The following is a 10,146-nucleotide window of genomic DNA, read 5'->3' on the forward strand; positions in this document are numbered from 1 at the left end:
TGTTAGGTTTCTCATCTCAGGAAAAAGCGATGGCGAACCAAGCGCTTTCCAAGAAGTCGAGGAAAGGATACTCAAAGAAGCCCATTCATCTATGATGGTACCGGCCATAACCATTCTATATACTTGAGCAATGATTCAGAATGGTATACTAGCCGGTAAACAGGGTATGCCTAGCTAATTCCAGTCGCAGGAAACAACTAGGTTGCTTGGAGGTGGGACCGAATAGACGGCCCGGTACGACTCTGACGAACTTCCTTCCTGCGGTAAAGGAATGGGTAAATTGCCCCCATGTTCATCGAAATCTGTGCTTACGAAAAGAATTTGGACGGTGTCATCCTTGTTCTCTTCGGTGACTGTATCATCTGAAGATGGAACCTCTGAAGGCAAGACCGGGTCAACTGCCGCCTCGACCTTTTGACTTTCGTCTGGTATGGGTTCAGATGGTTTATCTTCAATGCTAGATGCTTCAGCCGACCACCTGGGCGGGTCAGTCGGATTTTCAACTAGTGACGGACTCGGAAAGAGTTTCTTACATCCAGGAAGAAGTCGTAATGGTGAAACCGGACGATCATCCAAAACTCTTTTAGCTTCATCTATGAAGGGACAACGATGGATGGCGTGATCGCCTTTACACAGTTTACAAGGAAATTTGCACTTTCTTTTTTGTCCAGGGACTTCACTTTCACTAGTCGATGGTGTGTTTTCAACATGATCATCAGAGGTTGACGACACCGGGTTGTGCAAACGAGGAGACCAGTCCCTTAAGATCCGAGGGATGTAGGGACAATCTCTATGATAGTGGTCTCCTTTTCAAATGACACATGACGATTTAGGCCTGGTCGGTGCAGTGTGTGGATTTTCGCTAGACGACGCTTGGTTGCCCCCTTTCACCTTTGGCTCCTTCTTCTTCTTCTCTTTCTTCTTCTTTTCCTTCTTCTTCTCAGATACTTTATTTTTGGCTTTACCAGCCCCATCAAGCGAAGAGGAAGGAGGAGAGGAAGAATTGGACGAAGTAGAGGGTTGGGGGGTAACTCTAGAATTGTCTAGTTGCTGACTCGATTGTTCAGGAATCGCGGTGTTCTGAACAACGGAGGTTGAGAAAAGCCATACGGGTAAGCCAATCGTCAATCCTGGAAGTGACAATGTGGCCATGTGGGGTGCACCAACATCTCCCCAAGAGTAGAAGGGACTAGGATTTCCTCCAAGGGGAACTCCTTGGTTGGAAGACTCCATTTTCTCAACCTAAGACCAACGTAGGAAAGGTGATGATTATTCTGTTTAAAATAAATTTTAGACGCTTTGACACAACTTGTTTTTTCAATTTTAAAGAGTCGAGAAAAAACAAAAGATGACTCTTGTCACCTTCGATTTTTAATGAGCCTGAAGTGACAAGTGCTCAGATGGACCTTTTCCGTTAAGGAGTCTGAAAAGGAACGAAAGGGACTGCTCTAGAAATCTATGCAGAGGGATTACCAAACCAATCGCAAAACTGCAGAATACTTTTTACGGTACGGCAGTCAATCTTCCCGAATGCTGTGTTCAGTGCATTGCGATCGATAGGGCGGCAGACACGGCTTCCTATGGATAAAGGATTAAGCCTATTGTGGTCTCCCAAAATATACTCGACAGTACGTGGGAGCACAAGTCCGTACCGGCACTTATCACCTCAAAGTGGAGGAATCACCCAACCAACAGTGAGAACAACAGTTACCAGGATTTACGAAGTTGGAATACGTCTCTAGCCTAGACTTATAGATGTTGTGTGTTAGGTTCCAAAGCGTTGTTAGATTCATTAAATTTATTTTATAGTTGATCTTGCTTAAGAAATTTGCCTTTCAATCTCACCGCGTGATGTAGATGTACAATTCCTAAAATGCAATCTAAGATGATAAATAGTGTTTTATCTTCTTTGTGCAATGAAAATCCTAGCTACTAAGGAAAGAAAGACAGAATTCTTTCAACAAAGAGCAAAGAGCACACACTATATGCACTGTCCTAAATCAAACCAGTCAAACAGTCTAAATGCAAATGCACATGCATGTATTTGTTTTCAGACTTCTTAATATGTGAATGATAAAAAGAAAGCTAATGCGCAAATCTAAATTACTTTTCAAGCGACAATTACTAACAAGATTCTTTTCAAAATCAAAATGAAGACAATGACAACACTTTGCGATTTGGAAATGAAGACTTGCTTTTGACACTAGAAAAACTACTAATTCAGATCAAATACAATAGTAATAGGGTAATCGACTATCAAGAGCAATCAGACTCTCTTCTATGACTGAAAACGACACTTGCGACACTTTCAAATCAAGAAACGATAGTACAATTACGTTACTTTTTTGCAAAGGAGAACTGAAAATGACTCAACAAATACAAAAAAACATTTACAGTTCTTTGCACAATGGAGGCAGAATATCAGCAAGGGAAAGGGGTTTCAAACAGAGGTGTACTGACTACAGGTAGCAAAATTCTTGAATAGATCTGAAAAGAGTGAACAGAAACCAAAATTCAGGAACAATGCCTAGTCTGATCAGCGCACCTACTACACTCGGGAAGTGTGTTGAATTCAGATTCACAGAACAGAGAGTGCGCTGGACCAGGGACGAGACTTTGCTTGGGTTCCGGGTCATAGTTTGCAGTTCAGTTCAAGGATTTTGGCCGAGCAAGTGGTAATCAGTAAATCAACAACAGGGGTAGATCTAAAGAGGTTACTAGAGCCACCACAAGGGCAATTAGAGAGTTTGTAAATCAGTTGTTTAATTCATAAACAAAACCCAGAGATTGACTGAACTGGCATTTATCTACTTTGCATTTGCATAGAAAATGCAATTCGAAAGCTACCTAGCTCAACTTCAGGCTCCGTCTATAAGTTTATAAAGTAAACGAATGTAGATAAACAGACAACCTAGTCGGTCCCCAGTGGAGTCGCCATTTTGTTACAAGGAAAAGTGTCTATGCAGAACTTCTAATCCCACTAAGGTGTGGTAGCTACCTTAGAAACAAACAAAGTAAAACTACTTTCATTTTCCTTTATGAAAGATAGATGAGAGAAGAATAAAGGAGACCAACCTCTGTCTTGTGCTTGGTTCCTTGCTCGATTCCTCTCTCTTCTGATAGTCCTTTGCTACTTACTTCCTTGTATACCCAGCTTCACAGAGTACCTGTAGAATCAAAGCAACATAACACTATACAAGAACATGGATCTATTATCATAAACAATCTAGGATCAGATGTAAATTGACCATACAAATGCATGAAACATAAATGACACAAGATTATGGAGGAAAACTTGAATAGATTTATTGATAATTAAGAAAGAGCAAAGAGAGTTACAACCAGTTGTTCCGACCTAGCATCATCCTCTCAGCATGTAAGCCCTTATTCGCCTCATGCAAAGCTTAGATCACCCAACACTATCATGTTGCCTCAAGAAACCAACAGCAGTTCCTTACAAGATGCAAAATTCCAGTCTCTAGATCTCTGGGATGAGGGATCCATATATAGATATCTGTAAGGGAGATGAGTCAGCTTGTGATTTGATTAGTGTCTTCCCTCTGATAGTTCTTGCTTCCACTTGGAGATTGATGATCTCTTACTCATCCTTGGTCAAATTCAGAAAGGTAAGTGTCACAGGAGAAGTTTCTGGAAGATTCCATGCTTCTCCACCTCACGGATTGACACTGCCATTTGTCTCTTCTTGCCCATCGCACCCCATAGAAGGGCTTTTTGAAATGCAACGCACCCATTGAGTGTACTTAGGTGAGATGCAACGCACTTTGCCTATGGAGCAAGTGAAATGATCCTGTTTTGACCCGTTTTTCATGGAGAACTTCTGGGAGAAGCTGTAATCAGTTGACCTTGTTCCTTTAGGGGTTGGAACAACACTTTTAGGGACTTAGGAGCCCTTGGTTTATGGAAATTTTATGCTTGGGGTTGCAGTGCCCAAAAATGTCTATAACACTTATGATTTCTAGTCTTTCATTGGGATAATTCCTTAGTATAGGTTACTCATGAAATTCATTCAATTTATTCACCCTCAGAGGTGCAATCCAAAGAAATTTATAACTTGGGTAATCATTTGTTAAAGATGTAAATTTAGATCAAATCAATAATGTACAAAAATGCCAACTTAATACTAGAATTCTTGTTGCAATTATTGATGGTATTTGTCCACATACCATGCATGATCTGACTAATTCTTAAAACATAATTCTACCATTCTTGAAAGTTCTTGGACTCGGTAGGGAGTTGAGGCACTTCAACTTCAGTTGATGGTTATCTTAGGTTCTCAAGACTCTGGTAAGGCCCCTGAACTAAATCATATTTGGATATCCTCAAAAAATTATTCCCTTTACATGGTTTTGTTGGATGTAATTTCATTCTTGAAAGAATTATGGTATTCTATACATAACTCTTCTTACTTTCAATATTCAGTTTCCAATCAGATTGAAAAAAAATTTTCAGTCAACTTATCTTCATGTGAATCTTTTGAATCTTAATAGGGTTTAGATTGCATACCTTCCATGAATATACAGAGCCATGAAGCTGATCATTTAAAATATTTTCATCGACCGAAAGATCCATACCTATCAGATGCTTTTAAACATAATCAAATCCTAGTCATTCTTATAAATTTTATAATGCTACGAAATACCCTCTTGAGTGTTAGTGAATGCTTATGTTATTTTTTGAATCAAGTTCCTATTTTTCACGCATTACATCTTGATTGGTTTTTGGTGTTTTCCATACTGGCATTCCTTTTTTATTCTTTCAATGATTATGATCTCAGCCTAGTTTCTCACTAGTTAGAAGAAAACAATTTTCCACATTTAACATATGACGAAGATGATTCTTTTGTTCAAAGCATTCTCCAAGTTGTTCAAATTGATTTATCCTTGTTGTTTACTAACCAAGAGTCATGTGTTTTAATATGTCCATCTGGTAATGGTTCTTGTTATAATAACTGCCATCCAATTGATAATTTTCCCACTAATATACCTCATGACAGGTTTTTTACATCAACTAATCCTTATGGTCTATCTTATCAATTTCCACATACTTGTCTATCAATTGAGGCACTTCAACCTCTTCTAATGGTTGTGTCAATCCCTCGCTATCTTTACAAGCTTTTTGAACTTGGTCAAATTCATTTTCTCTTACAAGACTCTCATCTTGCTTCTATGACATTAGTTAAAAACTTATCTTTAGAGAAATCTCAGGATCGTCAAAAGGAATGTTTGAATCCCATGATCCAATCTATCATCAATGGAAAGCATCTTAATTAGCGATCCCACTAGCTAAAACAAAGTTTTGATCTCTCTTGATGTTTGCTAAGGAAGACAATACAAGTGCATGTGCATTCACAAGGAGCCATCAAGATTTGTTTACTTACATTTTGCATCGAAAAGGTAAGGTGGTAGGTTGGGTAAATTCAGGTGACATGACACATCTCTCTACATCTAGAAAAGACCTTTTATCTTTTGTGCAATATATTATAGTTCATATACTTTCTGTTGCACACTGTATTACGTCGATTTTCATTGCTTGTATCTTTGTGATTGCAAGTCAGGAGTAATTATGTTGCCTTCATTAGAAATATCATTACACTTAGCCCTGACCTTTTAGCTATTTAGGTTAGGAGTAGGCTTAGTTTCATTTAGTTCCTCTTGTATTTCATCCACCTCCTTTCCTATTTTCCATCTAGTCTCCGATTTTTATTTTTTTTGTATGATGTTTTTGGTCTTTGTATCTTGTTTCTTCTTTTGGTATTGTATGTATTTTATTACATGTTTTCTTAATAATACCTTGTGTGAAAGAGTGCATCTCCCAAAATATTTTTTGGTATAATAAAAGTGAAGTGTGACAACCACAACACTTGCCTTTCGGTTGTTCTCCTTCTTTGTTTTGGAAAATGTCATAGGTTGACCTACATCCATATGGAAAATATGATTTGTCCAATAGGAGAACCTTGAGGGAACCTATTAAATCCATGCCTATGCTAGTATCTATGCAACGCAACTTGGTATAAATATAATTGTGTGTTAAGACCTATCCAATATAGTAGAGAGGGGATAAGGGGAAAATCTAAAGCAAACAAGCCAATATCATAGGTCTTAAGATATTTCTCGGAAGTGACAAACTCCTCTACTTTCAATAAGTCAAGATCCCTCTTCCACCCATAGAAAATAATGTTTCGATGCAAATTTCTATTAAATAAATAGATAAAGGGTGAAATAAGAGAAAGGCTTCTTGCGCAGGGAGGTGGAGCAAGCAAATTCACTGGGGTACTTACCAGGATTACTAGTAGTGAAGCAATGTGTGTGCTCGTGAAGTGACTCCATCGGGGTATTATCCAGGCCTACTGGTCGAGGAGAAACACCATAGATGAAAACTCATAGGATGGATATCATAAACTCGTTGTGAACAATACCCTTTCTATATTGAAACAATTGTGATATGGTGTATATTTTTGTGTGTTTTCAACCAAGTAGAGGAGAGTGAGATGTTATGTATAAACCAGCTCAAAAGGGGTAAATCGAGGGAATCAATACTTTTTGAAGGTTTGTCCCTTAGCCAAAATCTATTCCCGAACATAGAAGTTAGGGTTTTCCCGACGTCTCACCAAGTGTTGTCGCTACTACAACACCCTCTAAAACTTTCACTACTTTTGAATTACAGCGCCTAATATCACCATCATATCTAATGTTTCACCTTGATCATCAAACGTTGTCTCATGATATTCTATGTGTTTCAAGTGTTCTTGGTCTCAAGTGTCATCGCATTGATTAGAGCATCTTTAGATGCATTTCATGGTCGAAACATATTTGTTGTAGTGAAACGACACTTTTGGGTCGTTGTCGCACACACTACACTCATTATACTTGGGTAATTCATGAAAAGTAGCACTTTCATGTATAATTATCATTATTGAAGATTTCCTAAGTTTTCTCGATGATTTGGTATGTGTCTCACATGATTTTATCTCTAAAAACCATCATCAAATGTTATCTCATGCTATTCTGAAACCCAAACTTACACAAATCTTTAGTTCCAAAGCAACCCCATTGAGACCAAGAAAACATGATCATACTTTGAAGTCATGATCAGGATCCTTTATTATTTAGAAGTGTTCCATCTGCCCTCCAAGAGAACAAAGTGCACTCCTTAATCCATCATTCCCCATCCCTATTTCAGACCATGCCCTTCAAAAACCAAGCCTTCCTTTGAGCACACTCCTCCGACATGAAGGAATGCGTCCTCATTGAGAGAAATATTTCAATATGAAGGAATTCACCCTCCTTAAGTGTACTCCTTTGACCTAAAGGAATGTGCCCTCCTTGAGAGAACTCCTTTGAGCTGAAGGAATGTGCCCACCTTGAGTGCACTCCTTCGACCTGAAAGAATGTGACCTCCTTGAGAGCACTACTTCGACACAAAGGAATGCACCCTCATTGAATTCACTCCTTTGTCCTAAAGGAATGTTCCCTCCTTGAGAGCACACCTTCAACCTGAAGGAATCTGCCCTCCTTGAGCACACTCCTTTGACCTAAAGAAATTCACCCTCCTTGAGAGAACTACTTCGACCAGAAAGAATGCACCCTTCTTGAGCTCATGACTACACTCTGAATACATGAAGCTTCCCCCTTCACCCCTAAGGAGTGTTCCATGCACCCCTCTTGGTTTCTTGAGTGCATGAGTGCACTCCAAAGGCACAAAGACTCATCTTTCGTCCTTCAGTATTGCACACTTGGGAAGCCTAAAGCCTTCTCCTTCATCCTTCAAACTTGTGCCATATTGTTACACGTCATTTTGTCACATAACGAAAATGACCATCGGTTTGGATCTTTCACTATCCATAAATATATCTCGGAGCATTCCCCTTCAAAGTTTAAATCTTAATCATCCCAAAGAAAGTGGGATTCCTGGATCCCATGATACAAAGCCTTCATTTTGGCTACCTATGCAGTTCCCTAGTTGATTTTAGCGCATACACAGAGAAGACCATTAATAGTTGCGCATAAGTACACACTATATTTCACTATGACCAACAAACATAACTTAAGCTATGTAAAAAAAAAATTTAAAGTGTAGAAGCATTGTTGGTAGCTTCTATCCCAACCATCAAGCTTTGTATGGGTTCCTATTCAATATTATCTCTCCCATCATAAAGTAACTCCCCTTCCTTTGTGGAACCTGTATCCCACTAATAGTGGATCACATCCCTTGGAGAATGGATCCAAAACTTCCCATTCTTGGCCTATAAAACTACTACAGGTATGAGGATTAGGATAGGACTGTTGGAAGTAGGTTTATGCTTTTGATATTAGGTTGGAATGATTTTCTTGCAAGGAAGAGGGTTGGAGAATGTAGAAGGGACTTGTAACATCAAGGCTATATGGTTGTAAGTCTTTTCTCCAGTTTTATGAATATAAAAGAAATTGTTCTTTCTGAATTACATCTCCATTGATTTAATTTGTAAGATTCCTTGATCGCCTACATGGATTTTGGTTGCATGTTGATCATTTTATGATATACAATTGGTTAATTAGTCCATTTATCTCTTTGGTTATATGTGTTATGCTTTGATCCCTTATTTTTCTATGTCTTTGTAGATCTATTTTAAGATAGTATGGACAGGTTTTTAGGAGTGACAAGAGGACATATAGAGCATCGAGGAGTGAATGGACAAAATCTTTGAGGGACTTCATCAATCATTTTGTTAAATTGGAAAGAGGCCTCTATCATTCTATTTGCTTTCAATCAACCAAAGCCTAGAGAAAGGTAGCAGTTCTTGTTTGTTTGTTACTAGGGTTCTTTGAAGTCTAGGGAGGTCACTCTTGACTGCAAGAGGGATTAGTCCACATAACAAATTGGAAACCCCACTGGGGAATCGTTTCAATCTCCATTAATTTTCCTTGTTTGACCTTTTCAACCTACTGCACAAGTATTCTTAGAGTGCATGGAAATTTTATAAATTTGGATTTTGAATTGGATTTGATTTACTTTTATTTTTTCTTGAATTTCCCCACTCTCTACACTTTTACTTTAGGCACAGTCCACACTTCTGCTCAGTTTCCTTATAGAAACAGAGCATGTTCACATTGTTTTACTCGAGAGCCTATGCACATGCTTGGAAATTTTTAAAAAATTAGTTATATCCTCTTTAAATCTAAACTTTCATCTTTTTATAGTTTTTTTGCACTTGTTTGAACCCCCTGTGAGTGATTGTCAATTTATTTGAGTGTTATGAAGAGTTTTTCTTGTGGTTATCTTATTTTTGCAAATTAGGGTAAGGTCTTATACGGTCAATGGTCAATTTATCAAAAGAGAGGTTTGTTAGTCTTGTCTTATTAGCTGTCTATCTTTCTTATGTTGATTACATCAGGTTTTGAGTCTAGTTTGCTCTTTTTCAAAAGTTTTATATGTGTGTCAAAATCAATGATTTGCAAGATTAGGTAGTGTTTGTCAAAAATACTTCTTGTGTTAGTTTCTAAATGAAAATAATTTTTCTTTCAGCTGTTGAAGTGTTCATAAATCATACTTTTGCTGCAAGTAAATTTATAGCATTCCATTAAAGAAAATTCATTTTTATTCATTATTGGTTTCTTGTTTCATTTTTTGTTAATCAATGGTTGTCATTGATGTCAACCCAAGTAGCACCAATGGCTACCCCGATCTTTCATGGGCATTTTGATTTGAAAAATCATCAAATTTTGAGTCAAGGATATCCTAGATGGATTCTACTCGACAAGATGTTTCCGTTGATATATGGCACACCACGTAGTTCTTCACGGCTTGAGAGTTATTCACTTTTTAAATTAGTAACCCTAGTTAGTGGGCTAAAACCACATGGGATCGTGGCATGGAACTCATCATTAGTTGTAGTAATTGAATAGTCAATAATTAATAATTGTTTATGCTCCTAAAAGCCCTCCAACGTTCACTTGTTGAGGACCCTCTCAACTCAAGATATTTTTATAAATAGTGACCCTCATATCCTCCTCTAGCAAGCACTTTTCAATGAACTATCTTGTGAGAAGACCTCGGTAATTTTTTGTCCTTTATGAGCTTCTAACGTAGGATCTGTTGCAGGTATTTTAATGTTCCATTGAGGTCTAGTTAGGAGACAAAATTATGATC

The sequence above is a fragment of the Pinus tabuliformis genome, chromosome 6 (assembly GCF_031772625.1).
Source record: "Pinus tabuliformis cultivar Carrire ecotype Pingquan chromosome 6, CPIR1, whole genome shotgun sequence".
Taxonomy (NCBI): Eukaryota; Viridiplantae; Streptophyta; class Pinopsida; order Pinales; family Pinaceae; genus Pinus; species Pinus tabuliformis.